Source organism: Acipenser ruthenus, chromosome 44 (assembly GCF_902713425.1).
Source record: "Acipenser ruthenus chromosome 44, fAciRut3.2 maternal haplotype, whole genome shotgun sequence".
Taxonomy (NCBI): Eukaryota; Metazoa; Chordata; class Actinopteri; order Acipenseriformes; family Acipenseridae; genus Acipenser; species Acipenser ruthenus.
Genome location: NC_081232.1, coordinates 2,853,089 through 2,868,049, shown reverse-complemented (window position 1 = coordinate 2,868,049; position 14,961 = coordinate 2,853,089). Strand labels below are relative to the sequence as shown.

General features: G+C 43.7%; 41 non-coding genes and 26 pseudogenes across 41 annotated transcripts; all 67 read right to left on the bottom strand.

Annotated features, from left to right (window-relative positions):
- Positions 1 to 102: 102 nt before the first annotated feature.
- Positions 103 to 221, bottom strand: LOC131720570 (5S ribosomal RNA). The gene has a single exon (XR_009319467.1). It is a non-coding gene; the product is annotated as a 5S ribosomal RNA (ribosomal RNA).
- A 100-nt stretch (positions 222 to 321) lies between these two features.
- LOC131714147 (5S ribosomal RNA) lies at positions 322 to 430 on the bottom strand (annotated as a pseudogene).
- Positions 431 to 544: 114 nt separating this feature from the next.
- On the bottom strand, positions 545 to 663 carry LOC131720559 (5S ribosomal RNA). The gene has a single exon (XR_009319456.1). It is a non-coding gene; the product is annotated as a 5S ribosomal RNA (ribosomal RNA).
- A 114-nt stretch (positions 664 to 777) lies between these two features.
- LOC131715414 (5S ribosomal RNA) lies at positions 778 to 886 on the bottom strand (annotated as a pseudogene).
- A 114-nt stretch (positions 887 to 1,000) lies between these two features.
- Positions 1,001 to 1,119, bottom strand: LOC131711354 (5S ribosomal RNA). The gene has a single exon (XR_009313238.1). It is a non-coding gene; the product is annotated as a 5S ribosomal RNA (ribosomal RNA).
- Positions 1,120 to 1,233: 114 nt separating this feature from the next.
- On the bottom strand, positions 1,234 to 1,342 carry LOC131714440 (5S ribosomal RNA; annotated as a pseudogene).
- A 114-nt stretch (positions 1,343 to 1,456) lies between these two features.
- LOC131715255 (5S ribosomal RNA) lies at positions 1,457 to 1,565 on the bottom strand (annotated as a pseudogene).
- Positions 1,566 to 1,676: 111 nt separating this feature from the next.
- LOC131720547 (5S ribosomal RNA) lies at positions 1,677 to 1,795 on the bottom strand. The gene has a single exon (XR_009319444.1). It is a non-coding gene; the product is annotated as a 5S ribosomal RNA (ribosomal RNA).
- Positions 1,796 to 1,909: 114 nt separating this feature from the next.
- LOC131712500 (5S ribosomal RNA) lies at positions 1,910 to 2,028 on the bottom strand. Its single transcript, XR_009314391.1, has one exon. It is a non-coding gene; the product is annotated as a 5S ribosomal RNA (ribosomal RNA).
- Positions 2,029 to 2,142: 114 nt separating this feature from the next.
- On the bottom strand, positions 2,143 to 2,251 carry LOC131715976 (5S ribosomal RNA; annotated as a pseudogene).
- Positions 2,252 to 2,351: 100 nt separating this feature from the next.
- LOC131720536 (5S ribosomal RNA) lies at positions 2,352 to 2,470 on the bottom strand. Its single transcript, XR_009319433.1, has one exon. It is a non-coding gene; the product is annotated as a 5S ribosomal RNA (ribosomal RNA).
- Positions 2,471 to 2,584: 114 nt separating this feature from the next.
- Positions 2,585 to 2,693, bottom strand: LOC131715938 (5S ribosomal RNA; annotated as a pseudogene).
- Positions 2,694 to 2,807: 114 nt separating this feature from the next.
- Positions 2,808 to 2,926, bottom strand: LOC131710516 (5S ribosomal RNA). Its single transcript, XR_009312389.1, has one exon. It is a non-coding gene; the product is annotated as a 5S ribosomal RNA (ribosomal RNA).
- A 100-nt stretch (positions 2,927 to 3,026) lies between these two features.
- LOC131712947 (5S ribosomal RNA) lies at positions 3,027 to 3,145 on the bottom strand. Its single transcript, XR_009314835.1, has one exon. It is a non-coding gene; the product is annotated as a 5S ribosomal RNA (ribosomal RNA).
- Positions 3,146 to 3,259: 114 nt separating this feature from the next.
- Positions 3,260 to 3,378, bottom strand: LOC131720525 (5S ribosomal RNA). The gene has a single exon (XR_009319422.1). It is a non-coding gene; the product is annotated as a 5S ribosomal RNA (ribosomal RNA).
- Positions 3,379 to 3,478: 100 nt separating this feature from the next.
- Positions 3,479 to 3,587, bottom strand: LOC131714439 (5S ribosomal RNA; annotated as a pseudogene).
- Positions 3,588 to 3,687: 100 nt separating this feature from the next.
- Positions 3,688 to 3,796, bottom strand: LOC131714438 (5S ribosomal RNA; annotated as a pseudogene).
- Positions 3,797 to 3,910: 114 nt separating this feature from the next.
- On the bottom strand, positions 3,911 to 4,019 carry LOC131715250 (5S ribosomal RNA; annotated as a pseudogene).
- Positions 4,020 to 4,119: 100 nt separating this feature from the next.
- On the bottom strand, positions 4,120 to 4,228 carry LOC131716209 (5S ribosomal RNA; annotated as a pseudogene).
- Positions 4,229 to 4,342: 114 nt separating this feature from the next.
- On the bottom strand, positions 4,343 to 4,461 carry LOC131712731 (5S ribosomal RNA). The gene has a single exon (XR_009314620.1). It is a non-coding gene; the product is annotated as a 5S ribosomal RNA (ribosomal RNA).
- A 100-nt stretch (positions 4,462 to 4,561) lies between these two features.
- On the bottom strand, positions 4,562 to 4,670 carry LOC131714437 (5S ribosomal RNA; annotated as a pseudogene).
- Positions 4,671 to 4,784: 114 nt separating this feature from the next.
- On the bottom strand, positions 4,785 to 4,903 carry LOC131713058 (5S ribosomal RNA). Its single transcript, XR_009314946.1, has one exon. It is a non-coding gene; the product is annotated as a 5S ribosomal RNA (ribosomal RNA).
- A 114-nt stretch (positions 4,904 to 5,017) lies between these two features.
- On the bottom strand, positions 5,018 to 5,126 carry LOC131714436 (5S ribosomal RNA; annotated as a pseudogene).
- A 100-nt stretch (positions 5,127 to 5,226) lies between these two features.
- LOC131713082 (5S ribosomal RNA) lies at positions 5,227 to 5,345 on the bottom strand. The gene has a single exon (XR_009314970.1). It is a non-coding gene; the product is annotated as a 5S ribosomal RNA (ribosomal RNA).
- Positions 5,346 to 5,459: 114 nt separating this feature from the next.
- Positions 5,460 to 5,578, bottom strand: LOC131712888 (5S ribosomal RNA). Its single transcript, XR_009314775.1, has one exon. It is a non-coding gene; the product is annotated as a 5S ribosomal RNA (ribosomal RNA).
- A 114-nt stretch (positions 5,579 to 5,692) lies between these two features.
- Positions 5,693 to 5,821, bottom strand: LOC131714289 (5S ribosomal RNA; annotated as a pseudogene).
- Positions 5,822 to 5,928: 107 nt separating this feature from the next.
- Positions 5,929 to 6,047, bottom strand: LOC131720514 (5S ribosomal RNA). Its single transcript, XR_009319411.1, has one exon. It is a non-coding gene; the product is annotated as a 5S ribosomal RNA (ribosomal RNA).
- A 114-nt stretch (positions 6,048 to 6,161) lies between these two features.
- LOC131714288 (5S ribosomal RNA) lies at positions 6,162 to 6,290 on the bottom strand (annotated as a pseudogene).
- Positions 6,291 to 6,397: 107 nt separating this feature from the next.
- On the bottom strand, positions 6,398 to 6,516 carry LOC131711520 (5S ribosomal RNA). Its single transcript, XR_009313406.1, has one exon. It is a non-coding gene; the product is annotated as a 5S ribosomal RNA (ribosomal RNA).
- A 114-nt stretch (positions 6,517 to 6,630) lies between these two features.
- Positions 6,631 to 6,749, bottom strand: LOC131710011 (5S ribosomal RNA). Its single transcript, XR_009311876.1, has one exon. It is a non-coding gene; the product is annotated as a 5S ribosomal RNA (ribosomal RNA).
- Positions 6,750 to 6,849: 100 nt separating this feature from the next.
- Positions 6,850 to 6,968, bottom strand: LOC131720503 (5S ribosomal RNA). The gene has a single exon (XR_009319400.1). It is a non-coding gene; the product is annotated as a 5S ribosomal RNA (ribosomal RNA).
- A 100-nt stretch (positions 6,969 to 7,068) lies between these two features.
- Positions 7,069 to 7,187, bottom strand: LOC131711893 (5S ribosomal RNA). Its single transcript, XR_009313782.1, has one exon. It is a non-coding gene; the product is annotated as a 5S ribosomal RNA (ribosomal RNA).
- A 114-nt stretch (positions 7,188 to 7,301) lies between these two features.
- LOC131720492 (5S ribosomal RNA) lies at positions 7,302 to 7,420 on the bottom strand. Its single transcript, XR_009319389.1, has one exon. It is a non-coding gene; the product is annotated as a 5S ribosomal RNA (ribosomal RNA).
- Positions 7,421 to 7,534: 114 nt separating this feature from the next.
- Positions 7,535 to 7,643, bottom strand: LOC131714435 (5S ribosomal RNA; annotated as a pseudogene).
- Positions 7,644 to 7,743: 100 nt separating this feature from the next.
- On the bottom strand, positions 7,744 to 7,862 carry LOC131710869 (5S ribosomal RNA). Its single transcript, XR_009312751.1, has one exon. It is a non-coding gene; the product is annotated as a 5S ribosomal RNA (ribosomal RNA).
- A 100-nt stretch (positions 7,863 to 7,962) lies between these two features.
- Positions 7,963 to 8,081, bottom strand: LOC131720481 (5S ribosomal RNA). Its single transcript, XR_009319378.1, has one exon. It is a non-coding gene; the product is annotated as a 5S ribosomal RNA (ribosomal RNA).
- A 114-nt stretch (positions 8,082 to 8,195) lies between these two features.
- LOC131713211 (5S ribosomal RNA) lies at positions 8,196 to 8,313 on the bottom strand (annotated as a pseudogene).
- A 100-nt stretch (positions 8,314 to 8,413) lies between these two features.
- Positions 8,414 to 8,532, bottom strand: LOC131720470 (5S ribosomal RNA). Its single transcript, XR_009319367.1, has one exon. It is a non-coding gene; the product is annotated as a 5S ribosomal RNA (ribosomal RNA).
- A 114-nt stretch (positions 8,533 to 8,646) lies between these two features.
- Positions 8,647 to 8,755, bottom strand: LOC131715729 (5S ribosomal RNA; annotated as a pseudogene).
- A 100-nt stretch (positions 8,756 to 8,855) lies between these two features.
- LOC131716040 (5S ribosomal RNA) lies at positions 8,856 to 8,964 on the bottom strand (annotated as a pseudogene).
- Positions 8,965 to 9,064: 100 nt separating this feature from the next.
- Positions 9,065 to 9,183, bottom strand: LOC131717211 (5S ribosomal RNA). Its single transcript, XR_009316096.1, has one exon. It is a non-coding gene; the product is annotated as a 5S ribosomal RNA (ribosomal RNA).
- Positions 9,184 to 9,283: 100 nt separating this feature from the next.
- On the bottom strand, positions 9,284 to 9,402 carry LOC131720459 (5S ribosomal RNA). Its single transcript, XR_009319355.1, has one exon. It is a non-coding gene; the product is annotated as a 5S ribosomal RNA (ribosomal RNA).
- A 100-nt stretch (positions 9,403 to 9,502) lies between these two features.
- On the bottom strand, positions 9,503 to 9,621 carry LOC131710868 (5S ribosomal RNA). The gene has a single exon (XR_009312750.1). It is a non-coding gene; the product is annotated as a 5S ribosomal RNA (ribosomal RNA).
- A 100-nt stretch (positions 9,622 to 9,721) lies between these two features.
- Positions 9,722 to 9,840, bottom strand: LOC131720447 (5S ribosomal RNA). Its single transcript, XR_009319344.1, has one exon. It is a non-coding gene; the product is annotated as a 5S ribosomal RNA (ribosomal RNA).
- Positions 9,841 to 9,954: 114 nt separating this feature from the next.
- LOC131713209 (5S ribosomal RNA) lies at positions 9,955 to 10,072 on the bottom strand (annotated as a pseudogene).
- A 100-nt stretch (positions 10,073 to 10,172) lies between these two features.
- On the bottom strand, positions 10,173 to 10,291 carry LOC131720435 (5S ribosomal RNA). Its single transcript, XR_009319332.1, has one exon. It is a non-coding gene; the product is annotated as a 5S ribosomal RNA (ribosomal RNA).
- A 114-nt stretch (positions 10,292 to 10,405) lies between these two features.
- LOC131715728 (5S ribosomal RNA) lies at positions 10,406 to 10,514 on the bottom strand (annotated as a pseudogene).
- Positions 10,515 to 10,614: 100 nt separating this feature from the next.
- Positions 10,615 to 10,723, bottom strand: LOC131716039 (5S ribosomal RNA; annotated as a pseudogene).
- Positions 10,724 to 10,823: 100 nt separating this feature from the next.
- LOC131717200 (5S ribosomal RNA) lies at positions 10,824 to 10,942 on the bottom strand. The gene has a single exon (XR_009316085.1). It is a non-coding gene; the product is annotated as a 5S ribosomal RNA (ribosomal RNA).
- Positions 10,943 to 11,042: 100 nt separating this feature from the next.
- On the bottom strand, positions 11,043 to 11,161 carry LOC131720424 (5S ribosomal RNA). Its single transcript, XR_009319321.1, has one exon. It is a non-coding gene; the product is annotated as a 5S ribosomal RNA (ribosomal RNA).
- Positions 11,162 to 11,261: 100 nt separating this feature from the next.
- On the bottom strand, positions 11,262 to 11,380 carry LOC131720413 (5S ribosomal RNA). Its single transcript, XR_009319310.1, has one exon. It is a non-coding gene; the product is annotated as a 5S ribosomal RNA (ribosomal RNA).
- Positions 11,381 to 11,491: 111 nt separating this feature from the next.
- Positions 11,492 to 11,610, bottom strand: LOC131711717 (5S ribosomal RNA). The gene has a single exon (XR_009313605.1). It is a non-coding gene; the product is annotated as a 5S ribosomal RNA (ribosomal RNA).
- Positions 11,611 to 11,724: 114 nt separating this feature from the next.
- LOC131716228 (5S ribosomal RNA) lies at positions 11,725 to 11,833 on the bottom strand (annotated as a pseudogene).
- A 100-nt stretch (positions 11,834 to 11,933) lies between these two features.
- Positions 11,934 to 12,052, bottom strand: LOC131712185 (5S ribosomal RNA). Its single transcript, XR_009314078.1, has one exon. It is a non-coding gene; the product is annotated as a 5S ribosomal RNA (ribosomal RNA).
- Positions 12,053 to 12,152: 100 nt separating this feature from the next.
- On the bottom strand, positions 12,153 to 12,271 carry LOC131720402 (5S ribosomal RNA). The gene has a single exon (XR_009319299.1). It is a non-coding gene; the product is annotated as a 5S ribosomal RNA (ribosomal RNA).
- A 114-nt stretch (positions 12,272 to 12,385) lies between these two features.
- LOC131720391 (5S ribosomal RNA) lies at positions 12,386 to 12,504 on the bottom strand. The gene has a single exon (XR_009319288.1). It is a non-coding gene; the product is annotated as a 5S ribosomal RNA (ribosomal RNA).
- A 114-nt stretch (positions 12,505 to 12,618) lies between these two features.
- On the bottom strand, positions 12,619 to 12,727 carry LOC131714433 (5S ribosomal RNA; annotated as a pseudogene).
- A 100-nt stretch (positions 12,728 to 12,827) lies between these two features.
- On the bottom strand, positions 12,828 to 12,946 carry LOC131712184 (5S ribosomal RNA). The gene has a single exon (XR_009314077.1). It is a non-coding gene; the product is annotated as a 5S ribosomal RNA (ribosomal RNA).
- A 100-nt stretch (positions 12,947 to 13,046) lies between these two features.
- LOC131720380 (5S ribosomal RNA) lies at positions 13,047 to 13,165 on the bottom strand. Its single transcript, XR_009319277.1, has one exon. It is a non-coding gene; the product is annotated as a 5S ribosomal RNA (ribosomal RNA).
- A 100-nt stretch (positions 13,166 to 13,265) lies between these two features.
- LOC131720368 (5S ribosomal RNA) lies at positions 13,266 to 13,384 on the bottom strand. The gene has a single exon (XR_009319266.1). It is a non-coding gene; the product is annotated as a 5S ribosomal RNA (ribosomal RNA).
- A 114-nt stretch (positions 13,385 to 13,498) lies between these two features.
- LOC131713276 (5S ribosomal RNA) lies at positions 13,499 to 13,617 on the bottom strand (annotated as a pseudogene).
- Positions 13,618 to 13,717: 100 nt separating this feature from the next.
- Positions 13,718 to 13,836, bottom strand: LOC131720357 (5S ribosomal RNA). The gene has a single exon (XR_009319255.1). It is a non-coding gene; the product is annotated as a 5S ribosomal RNA (ribosomal RNA).
- Positions 13,837 to 13,950: 114 nt separating this feature from the next.
- Positions 13,951 to 14,069, bottom strand: LOC131720346 (5S ribosomal RNA). The gene has a single exon (XR_009319244.1). It is a non-coding gene; the product is annotated as a 5S ribosomal RNA (ribosomal RNA).
- Positions 14,070 to 14,183: 114 nt separating this feature from the next.
- LOC131714432 (5S ribosomal RNA) lies at positions 14,184 to 14,292 on the bottom strand (annotated as a pseudogene).
- Positions 14,293 to 14,392: 100 nt separating this feature from the next.
- LOC131720335 (5S ribosomal RNA) lies at positions 14,393 to 14,511 on the bottom strand. The gene has a single exon (XR_009319233.1). It is a non-coding gene; the product is annotated as a 5S ribosomal RNA (ribosomal RNA).
- A 100-nt stretch (positions 14,512 to 14,611) lies between these two features.
- On the bottom strand, positions 14,612 to 14,730 carry LOC131712756 (5S ribosomal RNA). The gene has a single exon (XR_009314645.1). It is a non-coding gene; the product is annotated as a 5S ribosomal RNA (ribosomal RNA).
- A 114-nt stretch (positions 14,731 to 14,844) lies between these two features.
- Positions 14,845 to 14,953, bottom strand: LOC131716390 (5S ribosomal RNA; annotated as a pseudogene).
- Positions 14,954 to 14,961: the final 8 nt, after the last annotated feature.

Genomic DNA, 14,961 nt, shown 5'->3' with positions numbered 1-14,961 from the left:
CATTTCTGCTTTCATGACTTTTATGTTTAGTGAGCTGGGGGTGATTACTCCAAAATTTCCTTTTGTCCTCCACACATTTCAATTGTAATTACAAAAATGTAATGCCTGCAGCACTTGATATTCCCAGGTGGTCTCCCATCCAAGTACTAACCAAGCCCAACATTGCTTAGCTTCTGAGATCAGACGAGATCAGGCTTATTCAAGGTGGTGTGGCCGCAGGCGATTGCATTTCTGCTTTCATGACTTTTATGTATAGTGAGCTAGGGGTGATTCCTCCAAAATTTCCTTTTGGCCTCCACACATTTCAATTGTAAAATGTAATGCCTGCAGCACTTGATATTCCCAGGTGGTCTCCCATCCAAGTACTAACCAAGCCCAACATTGCTTAGCTTCTGAGATCAGGCTTATTCAATGTGGTGTGGCCGCAGGCGGTTGCATTTCTCCTTTCATGACTTTTATGTTTAGTAAGCTGGGGGTGATTCCTCCAAAATTTCCTTTTGTCCTCCACACATTTCAATTGTAAAATGTAATTACAAAAATGTAATGCCTGCAGCACTTGATATTCCCAGGTGGTCTCCCATCCAAGTACTAACCAAGCCCAACATTGCTTAGCTTCTGAGATCAGACGAGATCAGGCTTATTCAAGGTGGTGTGGCCGCAGGCGACTGCATTTCTGCTTTCATGACTTTTATGTTTAGTGAGCTGGGGGTGATTCCTCCAAAATTTCCTTTTGTCCTCCACACATTTCAATTGTAAAATTTAATTACAAAAATGTAATGCCTGCAGCACTTGATATTCCCAGGTGGTCTCCCATCCAAGTACTAACCAAGCCCAACATTGCTTAGCTTCTGAGATCAGGCTTATTCAAGGTGGTGTGGCCGCAGACAATTGCATTTCTGCTTTCATGACTTTTATGTTTAGTGAGCTGGGGGTGATTCCTCCAAAATTTCCTTTTGTCCTCCACACATTTCAATTGTAAAATTTAATTACAAAAATGTAATGCCTGCAGCACTTGATATTCCCAGGTGGTCTCCCATCCAAGTACTAACCAAACCCAACATTGCTTAGCTTCTGAGATCAGACGAGACCAGGCTTATTCAAGGTGGTATGGCCGCAGGCGATTGCATTTCTGCTTTCATGACTTTTATGTTTAGTGAGCTGGGGGTGATTCCTCCAAAATTTCCTTTTGTCCTCCACACATTTCAATTGTAAAATGTAATTACAAAAATGTAATGCCTGCAGCACTTGATATTCCCAGGTGGTCTCCCATCCAAGTACTAACCAAGCCCAACATTGCTTAGCTTCTGAGATCAGGCTTATTCAAGGTGGTGTGGCCGCAGGCGATTGTATTTCTGCTTTCATGACTTTTATGTTTAGTGAGCTGGGGGTGATTCCTCCAAAATTTCCTTTTGTCCTCCACACATTTCAATTGTAAAATGTAATTACAAAAATGTAATGCCTGCAGCACTTGATATTCCCAGGTGGTCTCCCATCCAAGTACTAACCAAGCCCAACATTGCTTAGCTTCTGAGATCAGGCTTATTCTATGTGGTGTGGCCGCAGGCGGTTGCATTTCTGCTTTCATGACTTTTATGTTTAGTGAGCTGGGGGTGATTCCTCCAAAATTTCCTTTTGTCCACACATTTCAATTGTAAAATGTAATTACAAAAATGTAATGCCTGCAGCACTTGATATTCCCAGGTGGTCTCCCATCCAAGTACTAACCAAGCCCAACATTGCTTAGCTTCTGAGATCAGACGAGATCAGGCTTATTCAAGGTGGTGTGGCCGCAGGCGATTGCATTTCTGCTTTCATGACTTTTATGTTTAGTGAGCTGGGGGTGATTCCTCCAAAATTTCCTTTTGTCCTCCACACATTTCAATTGTAAAATGTAATTACAAAAATGTAATGCCTGCAGCACTTGATATTCCCAGGTGGTCTCCCATCCAAGTACTAACCAAGCCCAACATTGCTTAGCTTCTGAGATCAGACGAGATTAGGCTTATTCAAGGTGGTGTGGCCGCAGGCGATTGCATTTCTGCTTTCATGACTTTTATGTTTAGGGAGCTGGGGGTGATTCCTCCAAAATTTCCTTTTGTCCTCCACACATTTCAATTGTAAAATGTAATTACAAAAATGTAATGCCTGCAGCACTTGATATTCCCAGGTGGTCTCCCATCCAAGTACTAACCAAGCCCAATATTGCTTAGCTTCTGAGATCAGGCTTATTCAAGGTGGTGTGGCCGCAGGCGATTGCATTTCTGCTTTCATGACTTTTATGTTTAGTGAGCTGGGGGTGATTCCTCCAAAATTTCCTTTTGGCCTCCACACATTTCAATTGTAGAATGTAATGCCTGCAGCACTTGATATTCCCAGGTGGTCTCCCATCCAAGTACTAACCAAGCCCAACATTGCTTAGCTTCTGAGATCAGACGAGATCAGGCTTATTCAAGGTGGTGTGGCCGCAGGCGATTGCATTTCTGCTTTCATGACTTTTATGTTTAGTGAGCTGGGGGTGATTCCTCCAAAATTTCCTTTTGTCCTCCACACATTTCAATTGTAAAATGTAATTACAAAAATGTAATGCCTGCAGCACTTGATATTCCCAGGTGGTCTCCCATCCAAGTACTAACCAAGCCCAACATTGCTTAGCTTCGGAGATCAGGCTTATTCAAGGTGGTGTGGCCGCAGGCGATTGCATTTCTGCTTTCATGACTTTTATGTTTAGTGAGCTGGGGGTGATTCCTCCAAAATTTCCTTTTGTCCTCCACACATTTCAATTGTAAAATGTAATTACAAAAATGTAATGCCTGCAGCACTTGATATTCCCAGGTGGTCTCCCATCCAAGTACTAACCAAGCCCAACATTGCTTAGCTTCTGAGATCAGACGAGATCAGGCTTATTCAAGGTGGTGTTGCCGCAGGCGATTGCATTTCTGCTTTCATGACTTTTATGTTTAGTGAGCTGGGGGTGATTCCTCCAAAATTTCCTTTTGTCCTCCACACATTTCAATTGTAAAATGTAATGCCTGCAGCACTTGATAGTCCCAGGTGGTCTCCCACCCAAGTACTAACCAAGCCCAACATTGCTTAGCTTCTGAGATCAGACGAGATCAGGCTTATTCAAGGTGGTTTGGCCGCAGGCGATTGCATTTCTGCTTTCATGACTTTTATGTTTAGTGAGCTGGGGGTGATTCCTCCAAAATTTCCTTTTGTCCTCCACACATTTCAATTGTAAAATGTAATTACAAAAATGTAATGCCTGCAGCACTTGATATTCCCAGGTGGTCTCCCATCCAAGTACTAACCAAGCCCAACATTGCTTAGCTTCTGAGATCAGACGAGATCAGGCTTATTCAAGGTGGTGTGGCCGCAGGCGATTGCATTTCTGCTTTCATGACTTTTATGTTTTTTGAGCTGGGGGTGATTCCTCCAAAATTTCCTTTTGTCCTCCACACATTTCAATTGTAAAATGTAATGCCTGCAGCACTTGATATTCCCAGGTGGTCTCCCATCCAAGTACTAACCAAGCCCAACATTGCTTAGCTTCTGAGATCAGGCTTATTCAAGGTGGTGTGGCCGCAGGCGATTGCATTTCTGCTTTCATGACTTTTATGTTTAGTGAGCTGGGGGTGATTCCTCCAAAATTTCCTTTTGTCCTCCACACATTTCAATTGTAAAATGTAATGCCTGCAGCACTTGATATTCCCAGGTGGTCTCCCATCCAAGTACTAACCAAGCCCAACATTGCTTAGCTTCTGAGATCAGGCTTATTCAAGGTGGTGTGGCCGCAGGCGATTGCATTTCTGCTTTCATGACTTTTATGTTTAGTGAGCTGGGGGTGATTCCTCCAAAATTTCCTTTTGTCCTCCACACATTTCAATTGTAAAATGTAATTACAAAAATGTAATGCCTGCAGCACTTGATATTCCCAGGTGGTCTCCCATCCAAGTACTAACCAAGCCCAACATTGCTTAGCTTCTGAGATCAGGCTTATTCAAGGTGGTTTGGCCGCAGGCGATTGCATTTCTGCTTTCATGACTTTTATGTTTAGGGAGCTGGGGGTGATTCCTCCAAAATTTCCTTTTGTCCTCCACACATTTCAATTGTAAAATGTAATGCCTGCAGCACTTGATATTCCCAGGTGGTCTCCCATCCAAGTACTAACCAAGCCCAACACTGCTTAGCTTCTGAGAACAGGCTTATTCAAGGTGGTGTGGCCGCAGGCGATTGCATTTCTGCTTTCATGACTTTTATGTTTAGTGAGCTGGGGGTGATTCCTCCAAAATTTCCTTTTGTCCTCCACACATTTCAATTGTAAAATGTAATTACAAAAATGTAATTCCTGCAGCACTTGATATTCCCAGGTGGTCTCCCATCCAAGTACTAACCAAGCCCAACATTGCTTAGCTTCTGAGATCAGACGAGATCAGGCTTATTCAAGGTGGTGTTGCCGCAGGCGATTGCATTTCTGCTTTCATGACTTTTATGTTTAGTGAGCTGGGGGTGATTCCTCCAAAATGTCCTTTTGTCCTCCACACATTTCAATTGTAAAATGTAATGCCTGCAGCACTTGATATTCCCAGGTGGTCTCCCATCCAAGTACTAACCAAGCCCAACATTGCTTAGCTTCTGAGATCAGGCTTATTCAAGGTGGTGTGGCCGCAGGCGATTGCATTTCTGCTTTCATGACTTTTATGTTTAGTGAGCTGGGGGTGATTCCTCCAAAATTTCCTTTTGTCCTCCACACATTTCAATTGTAAAATGTAATTACAAAAATGTAATGCCTGCAGCACTTGATATTCCCAGGTGATCTCCCATCCAAGTACTAACCAAGCCCAACATTGCTTAGCTTCTGAGATCAGGCGAGATCAGGCTTATTCAAGGTGGTGTGGCCGCAGGCGATTGCATTTCTGCTTTCATGACTTTTATGTTTAGTGAGCTGGGGGTGATTCCTCCAAAATTTCCTTTTGTCCTCCACACATTTCAATTGTAAAATTTAATTACAAAAATGTAATGCCTGCAGCACTTGATATTCCCAGGTGGTCTCCCATCCAAGTACTAACCAAGCCCAACATTGCTTAGCTTCTGAGATCAGGCTTATTCAAGGTGGTGTGGCCGCAGGCGATTGCATTTCTGCTTTCATGACTTTTATGTTTAGTGAGCTGGGGGTGATTCCTCCAAAATTTCCTTTTGTCCTCCACACATTTCAATTGTAAAATGTAATGCCTGCAGCACTTGATAATCCCAGGTGGTCTTCCATCCAAGTACTAATCAAGCCCAACATTGCTTAGCTTCTGAGATCAGACGAGATCAGGCTTATTCAAGGTGGTGTGGCCGCAGGCGCTTGCATTTCTGCTTTCATGACTTTTATGTTTAGTGAGCTGGGGGTGATTCCTCCAAAATTTCCTTTTGTCCTCCACACATTTCAATTGTAAAATGTAATTACAAAAATGTAATCACTGCAGCACTTGATATTCCCAGGTGGTCTCCCATCCAAGTACTAACCAAGCCCAACATTGCTTAGCTTCTGAGATCAGACGAGATCAGGCTTATTCAAGGTGGTGTGGCCGCAGGCGATTGCATTTCTGCTTTCATGACTTTTATGTTTAGTGAGCCTGGGGTGATTCCTCCAAAATTTCCTTTTGTCGTCCACACATTTCAATTGTAAAATTTAATTACAAAAATGTAATGCCTGCAGCACTTGATATTCCCAGGTGGTCTCCCATCCAAGTACTAACCAAGCCCAACATTGCTTAGCTTCTGAGATCAGACGAGATCAGACGAGAACAGGCTTATTCAAGGTGGTGTGGTCGCAGGCGATTGCATTTCTGCTTTCATGACTTTTATGTTTAGTGAGCTGGGGGTGATTCCTCCAAAATTTCCTTTTGTCCTCCACACATTTCAATTGTAATTACAAAAATGTAATGCCTGCAGCACTTGATATTCCCAGGTGGTCTCCCATCCAAGTACTAACCAAGCCCAACATTGCTTAGCTTCTGAGATCAGACGAGATCAGGCTTATTCAAGGTGGTGTGGCCGCAGGCGATTGCATTTCTGCTTTCATGACTTTTATGTTTAGTGAGCCTGGGGTGATTCCTCCAAAATTTCCTTTTGTCGTCCACACATTTCAATTGTAAAATTTAATTACAAAAATGTAATGCCTGCAGCACTTGATATTCCCAGGTGGTCTCCCATCCAAGTACTAACCAAGCCCAACATTGCTTAGCTTCTGAGATCAGACGAGATCAGACGAGAACAGGCTTATTCAAGGTGGTGTGGTCGCAGGCGATTGCATTTCTGCTTTCATGACTTTTATGTTTAGTGAGCTGGGGGTGATTCCTCCAAAATTTCCTTTTGTCCTCCACACATTTCAATTGTAATTACAAAAATGTAATGCCTGCAGCACTTGATATTCCCAGGTGGTCTCCCATCCAAGTACTAACCAAGCCCAACATTGCTTAGCTTCTGAGATCAGGCGAGATCAGGCTTATTCAAGGTGGTGTGGCCGCAGGCGATTGCATTTCTGCTTTCATGACTTTTATGTTTAGTGAGCTGGGGGTGATTCCTCCAAAATTTCCTTTTGTCCTCCACACATTTCAATTGTAAAATGTAATTACAAAAATGTAATGCCTGCAGCACTTGATATTCCCAGGTGGTCTCCCATCCAAGTACTAACCAAGCCCAACACTGCTTAGCTTCTGAGATCAGACGAGATCAGGCTTATTCAAGGTGGTGTGGCCGCAGGCGATTGCATTTCTGCTTTCATGACTTTTATGTTTAGTGAGCTGGGGGTGATTCCTCCAAAATTTCCTTTTGTCCTCCACACATTTCAATTGTAAAATGTAATGCCTGCAGCACTTGATATTCCCAGGTGGTCTCCCATCCAAGTACTAACCAAGCCCAACATTGCTTAGCTTCTGAGATCAGACGAGATCAGGCTTATTCAAGGTGGTGTGGCCGCAGGCGATTGCTTTTCTGCTTTCATGACTTTTATGTTTAGTGAGCTGGGGGTGATTCCTCCAAAATTTCCTTTTGTCCTCCACACATTTCAATTGTAAAATGTAATGCCTGCAGCACTTGATAATCCCAGGTGGTCTCCCATCCAAGTACTAATCAAGCCCAACATTGCTTAGCTTCTGAGATCAGACGAGATCAGGCTTATTCAAGGTGGTGTGGCCGCAGGCGATTGCATTTCTGCTTTCATGACTTTTATGTTTAGTGAGCCTGTGGTGATTCCTCGAAAATTTCCTTTTGTCCTCCACACATTTCAATTGTAAAATTTAATTACAAAAATGTAATGCCTGCAGCACTTGATATTCCCAGGTGGTCTCCCATCCAAGTACTAACCAAGCCCAACATTGCTTAGCTTCTGAGATCAGACGAGATCAGGCTTATTCAAGGTGGTGTGGCCGCAGGCGACTGCATTTCTGCTTTCATGACTTTTATGTTTAGGGAGCTGGGGTTGATTCCTCCAAAATTTCCTTTTGTCCTACACACATTTCAATTGTAAAATGTAATTACAAAAATGTAATGCCTGCAGCACTTGATATTCCCAGGTGGTCTCCCATCCAAGTACTAACCAAGCCCAACATTGCTTAGCTTCTGAGATCAGGCTTATTCAAGGTGGTGTGGCCGCAGGCGATTGCATTTCTGCTTTCATGACTTTTATGTTTAGGGAGCTGGGGGTGATTCCTCCAAAATTTCCCTTTGGCCTCCACACATTTCAATTGTAAAATGTAATGCCTGCAGCACTTGATATTCCCAGGTGGTCTCCCATCCAAGTACTAACCAAGCCCAATATTGCTTAGCTTCTGAGATCAGATGAGATCAGGCTTATTCAAGGTGGTGTGGCCGCAGGCGATTGCATTTCTGCTTTCATGACTTTTATGTTTAGTGAGCTGGGGGTGATTCCTCCAAAATTTCCTTTTGTCCTCCACACATTTCAATTGTAAAATGTAATGCCTGCAGCACTTGATATTCCCAGGTGGTCTCCCATCCAAGTACTAACCAAGCCCAACATTGCTTAGCTTCTGAGATCAGACGAGATCAGGCTTATTCAAGGTGGTGTGGCCGCAGGCGATTGCATTTCTGCTTTCATGACTTTTATGTTTAGTGAGCTGGGGGTGATTCCTCCAAAATTTCCTTTTGGCCTCCACACATTTCAATTGTAAAATGTAATTACAAAAATGTAATGCCTGCAGCACTTGATATTCCCAGGTGGTCTCCCATCCAAGTATAACCAAGCCCAACATTGCTTAGCTTCTGAGATCAGACGAGATCAGGCTTATTCAAGGTGGTGTGGCCGCAGGCGATTGCATTTCTGCTTTCATGACTTTTATGTTTAGTGAGCTGGGGGTGATTCCTCCAAAATTTCCTTTTGGCCTCCACACATTTCAATTGTAAAATGTAATGCCTGCAGCACTTGATATTCCCAGGTGGTCTCCCATCCAAGTACTAACCAAGCCCAACATTGCTTAGCTTCTGAGATCAGACGAGATCAGGCTTATTCAAGGTGGTGTGGCCGCAGGCGATTGCATTTCTGCTTTCATGACTTTTATGTTTAGTGAGCTGGGGGTGATTCCTCCAAAATTTCCTTTTGGCCTCCACACATTTCAATTGTAAAATGTAATTACAAAAATGTAATGCCTGCAGCACTTGATATTCCCAGGTGGTCTCCCATCCAAGTACTAACCAAGCCCAACATTGCTTAGCTTCTGAGATCAGACTTATTCAAGGTGGTGTGGCCGCAGGCGATTGCATTTCTGCTTTCATGACTTTTATGTTTAGTGAGCTGGGGGTGATTCCTCCAAAATTTCCTTTTGTCCTCCACACATTTCAATTGTAAAATGTAATGCCTGCAGCACTTGATATTCCCAGGTGGTCTCCCATCCAAGAACTAACCAAGCCCAACATTGCTTAGCTTCTGAGATCAGGCTTATTCAAGGTGGTGTGGCCGCAGGCGATTGCATTTCTGCTTTCATGACTTTTATGTTTAGTGAGCTGGGGGTGATTCCTCCAAAATTTCCTTTTGTCCTCCACACATTTCAATTGTAAAATGTAATGCCTGCAGCACTTGATATTCCCAGGTGGTCTCCCATCCAAGTACTAACCAAGCCCAACATTGCTTAACTTCTGAGATCAGACGAGATCAGGCTTATTCAAGGTGGTGTGGCCGCAGGCGATTGCATTTCTGCTTTCATGACTTTTATGTTTAGTGAGCTGTGGGTGATTCCTCCAAAATTTCCTTTTGTCCTCCACACATTTCAATTGTAAAATGTAATGCCTGCAGCACTTGATATTCCCAGGTGGTCTCCCATCCAAGTACTAACCAAGCCCAACATTGCTTAGCTTCTGAGATCAGACGAGATCAGGCTTATTCAAGGTGGTGTGGCCGCAGGCGATTGCATTTCTGCTTTCATGACTTTTATGTTTAGGGAGCTGGGGGTGATTCCTCCAAAATTTCCCTTTGGCCTCCACACATTTCAATTGTAAAATGTAATGCCTGCAGCACTTGATATTCCCAGGTGGTCTCCCATCCAAGTACTAACCAAGCCCAATATTGCTTAGCTTCTGAGATCAGATGAGATCAGGCTTATTCAAGGTGGTGTGGCCGCAGGCGATTGCATTTCTGCTTTCATGACTTTTATGTTTAGTGAGCTGGGGGTGATTCCTCCAAAATTTCCTTTTGTCCTCCACACATTTCAATTGTAAAATGTAATGCCTGCAGCACTTGATATTCCCAGGTGGTCTCCCATCCAAGTACTAACCAAGCCCAACATTGCTTAGCTTCTGAGATCAGACGAGATCAGGCTTATTCAAGGTGGTGTGGCCGCAGGCGATTGCATTTCTGCTTTCATGACTTTTATGTTTAGTGAGCTGGGGGTGATTCCTCCAAAATTTCCTTTTGGCCTCCACACATTTCAATTGTAAAATGTAATTACAAAAATGTAATGCCTGCAGCACTTGATATTCCCAGGTGGTCTCCCATCCAAGTATAACCAAGCCCAACATTGCTTAGCTTCTGAGATCAGACGAGATCAGGCTTATTCAAGGTGGTGTGGCCGCAGGCGATTGCATTTCTGCTTTCATGACTTTTATGTTTAGTGAGCTGGGGGTGATTCCTCCAAAATTTCCTTTTGGCCTCCACACATTTCAATTGTAAAATGTAATGCCTGCAGCACTTGATATTCCCAGGTGGTCTCCCATCCAAGTACTAACCAAGCCCAACATTGCTTAGCTTCTGAGATCAGACGAGATCAGGCTTATTCAAGGTGGTGTGGCCGCAGGCGATTGCATTTCTGCTTTCATGACTTTTATGTTTAGTGAGCTGGGGGTGATTCCTCCAAAATTTCCTTTTGGCCTCCACACATTTCAATTGTAAAATGTAATTACAAAAATGTAATGCCTGCAGCACTTGATATTCCCAGGTGGTCTCCCATCCAAGTACTAACCAAGCCCAACATTGCTTAGCTTCTGAGATCAGACTTATTCAAGGTGGTGTGGCCGCAGGCGATTGCATTTCTGCTTTCATGACTTTTATGTTTAGTGAGCTGGGGGTGATTCCTCCAAAATTTCCTTTTGTCCTCCACACATTTCAATTGTAAAATGTAATGCCTGCAGCACTTGATATTCCCAGGTGGTCTCCCATCCAAGAACTAACCAAGCCCAACATTGCTTAGCTTCTGAGATCAGGCTTATTCAAGGTGGTGTGGCCGCAGGCGATTGCATTTCTGCTTTCATGACTTTTATGTTTAGTGAGCTGGGGGTGATTCCTCCAAAATTTCCTTTTGTCCTCCACACATTTCAATTGTAAAATGTAATGCCTGCAGCACTTGATATTCCCAGGTGGTCTCCCATCCAAGTACTAACCAAGCCCAACATTGCTTAACTTCTGAGATCAGACGAGATCAGGCTTATTCAAGGTGGTGTGGCCGCAGGCGATTGCATTTCTGCTTTCATGACTTTTATGTTTAGTGAGCTGTGGGTGATTCCTCCAAAATTTCCTTTTGTCCTCCACACATTTCAATTGTAAAATGTAATGCCTGCAGCACTTGATATTCCCAGGTGGTCTCCCATCCAAGTACTAACCAAGCCCAACATTGCTTAGCTTCTGAGATCAGACGAGATCAGGCTTATTCAAGGTGGTGTGGCCGCAGGCGATTGCATTTCTGCTTTCATGACTTTTATGTTTAGGGAGCTGGGGGTGATTCCTCCAAAATTTCCTTTTGTCCTCCACACATTTCAATTGTAAAATGTAATGCCTGCAGCACTTGATATTCCCAGGTGGTCTCCCATCCAAGTACTAACCAAGCCCAACATTGCTTAGCTTCTGAGATCAGACGAGATCAGGCTTATTCAAGGTGGTGTGGCCGCAGGCGATTGCATTTCTGCTTTCATGACTTTTATGTTTAGTGAGCTGGGGGTGATTCCTCCAAAATTTCCTTTTGTCCACACATTTCAATTGTAAAATGTAATTACAAAAATGTAATCCCTGCAGCACTTGATATTCCCAGGTGGTCTCCCATCCAAGTACTAACCAAGCCCAACATTGCTTAGCTTCTGAGATCAGACGAGATCAGGCTTATTCAAGGTGGTGTGGCCGCAGGCGAGTGCATTTCTGCTTTCATGACTTTTATGTTTAGTGAGCTGGGGGTGATTCCTCCAAAATTTCCTTTTGGCCTCCACACATTTCAATTGTAAAACGTAAATACAAAAATGTAATGCCTGCAGCACTTGATATTCCCAGGTGGTCTCCCATCCAAGTACTAACCAAGCCCAACATTGCTTAGCTTCTGAGATCAGGCTTATTCAAGGTGGTGTGGCCGAAGGCGATTGCATTTCTGCTTTCATGACTTTTATGTTTAGGGAGCTGGGGGTGATTCCTCCAAAATTTCCCTTTGGCCTCCACACATTTCAATTGTAAAATGTAATGCCTGCAGCACTTGATATTCCCAGGTGGTCTCCCATCCAAGTACTAACCAAGCCCAAAATTGCTTAGCTTCTGAGATCAGACGAGATCAGGCTTATTCAAGGTGGTGTGGCCGCAGGCGATTGCATTTCTGCTTTCATGACTTTTATGTTTAGTGAGCTGGGGGTGATTCCTCCAAAATTTCTTTTTGTCCTCCACACATTTCAATTGTAAAATGTAATGCCTGCAGCACTTGATATTCCCAGGTGGTCTCCCATCCAAGTACTAACCAAGCCCAACATTGCTTAGCTTCTGAGATCAGACGAGATCAGGCTTATTCAAGGTGGTGTGGCCGCAGGCGATTGCATTTCTGCTTTCATGACTTTTATGTTTAGTGAGCTGGGGGTGATTCCTCCAAAATTTCCTTTTGTCCTCCACACATTTCAATTGTAAAATGTAATTACAAAAATGTAATGCCTGCAGCACTTGATATTCCCAGGTGGTCTCCCATCCAAGTACTAACCAAGCCCAACATTGCTTAGCTTCTGAGATCAGACGAGATCAGGCTTATTCAAGGTGGTGTGGCCGCAGGCGAGTGCATTTCTGCTTTCATGACTTTTATGTTTAGTGAGCTGGGGGTGATTCCTCCAAAATTTCCTTTTGGCCTCCACACATTTCAATTGTAAAACGTAAATACAAAAATGTAATGCCTGCAGCACTTGATATTCCCAGGTGGTCTCCCATCCAAGTACTAACCAAGCCCAACATTGCTTAGCTTCTGAGATCAGGCTTATTCAAGGTGGTGTGGCCGCAGGCGATTGCATTTCTGCTTTCTTGACTTTTATGTTTAGGGAGCTGGGGGTGATTCCTCCAAAATTTCCCTTTGGCCTCCACACATTTCAATTGTAAAATGTAATGCCTGCAGCACTTGATATTCCCAGGTGGTCTCCCATCCAAGTACTAACCAAGCCCAAAATTGCTTAGCTTCTGAGATCAGACGAGATCAGGCTTATTCAAGGTGGTGTGGCCGCAGGCGATTGCATTTCTGCTTTCATGACTTTTATGTTTAGTGAGCTGGGGGTGATTCCTCCAAAATTTCCTTTTGTCCTCCACACATTTCAATTGTAAAATGTAATGCCTGCAGCACTTGATATTCCCAGGTGGTCTCCCATCCAAGTACTAACCAAGCCCAACATTGCTTAGCTTCTGAGATCAGACGAGATCAGGCTTATTCAAGGTGGTGTGGCCGCAGGCGATTGCATTTCTGCTTTCATGACTTTTATGTTTAGTGAGCTGGGGGTGATTCCTCCAAAATTTCTTTTTGTCCTCCACACATTTCAATTGTAAAATGTAATGCCTGCAGCACTTGATATTCCCAGGTGGTCTCCCATCCAAGTACTAACCAAGCCCAACATTGCTTAGCTTCTGAGATCAGACGAGATCAGGCTTATTCAAGGTGGTGTGGCCGCAGGCGATTGCATTTCTGCTTTCATGACTTTTATGTTTAGTGAGCTGGGGGTGATTCCTCCAAAATTTCCTTTTGTCCTCCACACATTTCAATTGTAAAATGTAATTACAAAAATGTAATTCCTGCCGCACTTGATATTCCCAGGTGGTCTCCCATCCAAGTACTAACCAAGCCCAACATTGCTTAGCTTCTGAGATCAGACGAGATCAGGATTATTCAAGGTGGTGTGGCCGCAGGCGATTGCATTTCTGCTTTCATGACTTTTATGTTTAGGGAGCTGGGGGTGATTCCTCCAAAATTTCCTTTTGTCCTCCACACATTTCAATTGTAAAATGTAATGCCTGCAGCACTTGATATTCCCAGGTGGTCTCCCATCCAAGTACTAACCAAGCCCAACATTGCTTAGCTTCTGAGATCAGACGAGATCAGGCTTATTCAAGGTGGTGTGGCCGCAGGCGATTGCATTTCTGCTTTCATGACTTTTATGTTTAGTGAGCTGGGGGTGATTCCTCCAAAATTTCCTTTTGTCCTCCACACATTTCAATTCTAAAATGTAATTACAAAAATGTAATGCCTGCAGCACTTGATATTCCCAGGTGGTCTCCCATCCAAGTACTAACCAAGCCCAACATTGCTTAGCTTCTGAGATCAGACGAGATCAGGCTTATTCAAGGTGGTGTGGCCGCAGGCGAGTGCATTTCTGCTTTCATGACTTTTATGTTTAGTGAGCTGGGGGTGATTCCTCCAAAATTTCCTTTTGGCCTCCACACATTTCAATTGTAAAACGTAAATACAAAAATGTAATGCCTGCAGCACTTGATATTCCCAGGTGGTCTCCCATCCAAGTACTAACCAAGCCCAACATTGCTTAGCTTCTGAGATCAGGCTTATTCAAGGTGGTGTGGCCGCAGGCGAGTGCATTTCTGCTTTCATGACTTTTATGTTTAGTGAGCTGGGGGTGATTCCTCCAAAATTTCCTTTTGTCCTCCACACATTTCAATTGTAAAATGTAATGCCTGCAGCACTTGATATTCCCAGGTGGTCTCCCATCCAAGTACTAACCAAGCCCAACATTGCTTAGCTTCTGAGATCAGACGAGATCAGGCTTATTCAAGGTGGTGTGGCCGCAGGCGATTGCATTTCTGCTTTCATGACTTTTATGTTTAGTGAGCTGGGGGTGATTCCTCCAAAATTTCCTTTTGTCCTCCACACATTTCAATTGTAAAATGTAATGCCTGCAGCACTTGATATTCCCAGGTGTTCTCCCATCCAAGTACTAACCAAGCCCAACATTGCTTAGCTTCTGAGATCAGACGAGATCAGGCTTATTCAAGGTGGTGTGGCCGCAGGCGATTGCATTTCTGCTTTCATGACTTTTTTGTTTAGTGAGCTGGGGGTGATTCCTCCAAAATTTCCTTTTCTCCTCCACACATTTCAATTGTAAAATGTAATTACAAAAATGTAATGCCTGCAGCACTTGATATTCCCATGTGGTCTCCCATCCACGTACTAACCAAGCCCAACATTGCTTAGCTTCTGAGATCAGGCTTATTTAAGGTGGTGTGGCCGCAGGCGATTGCAT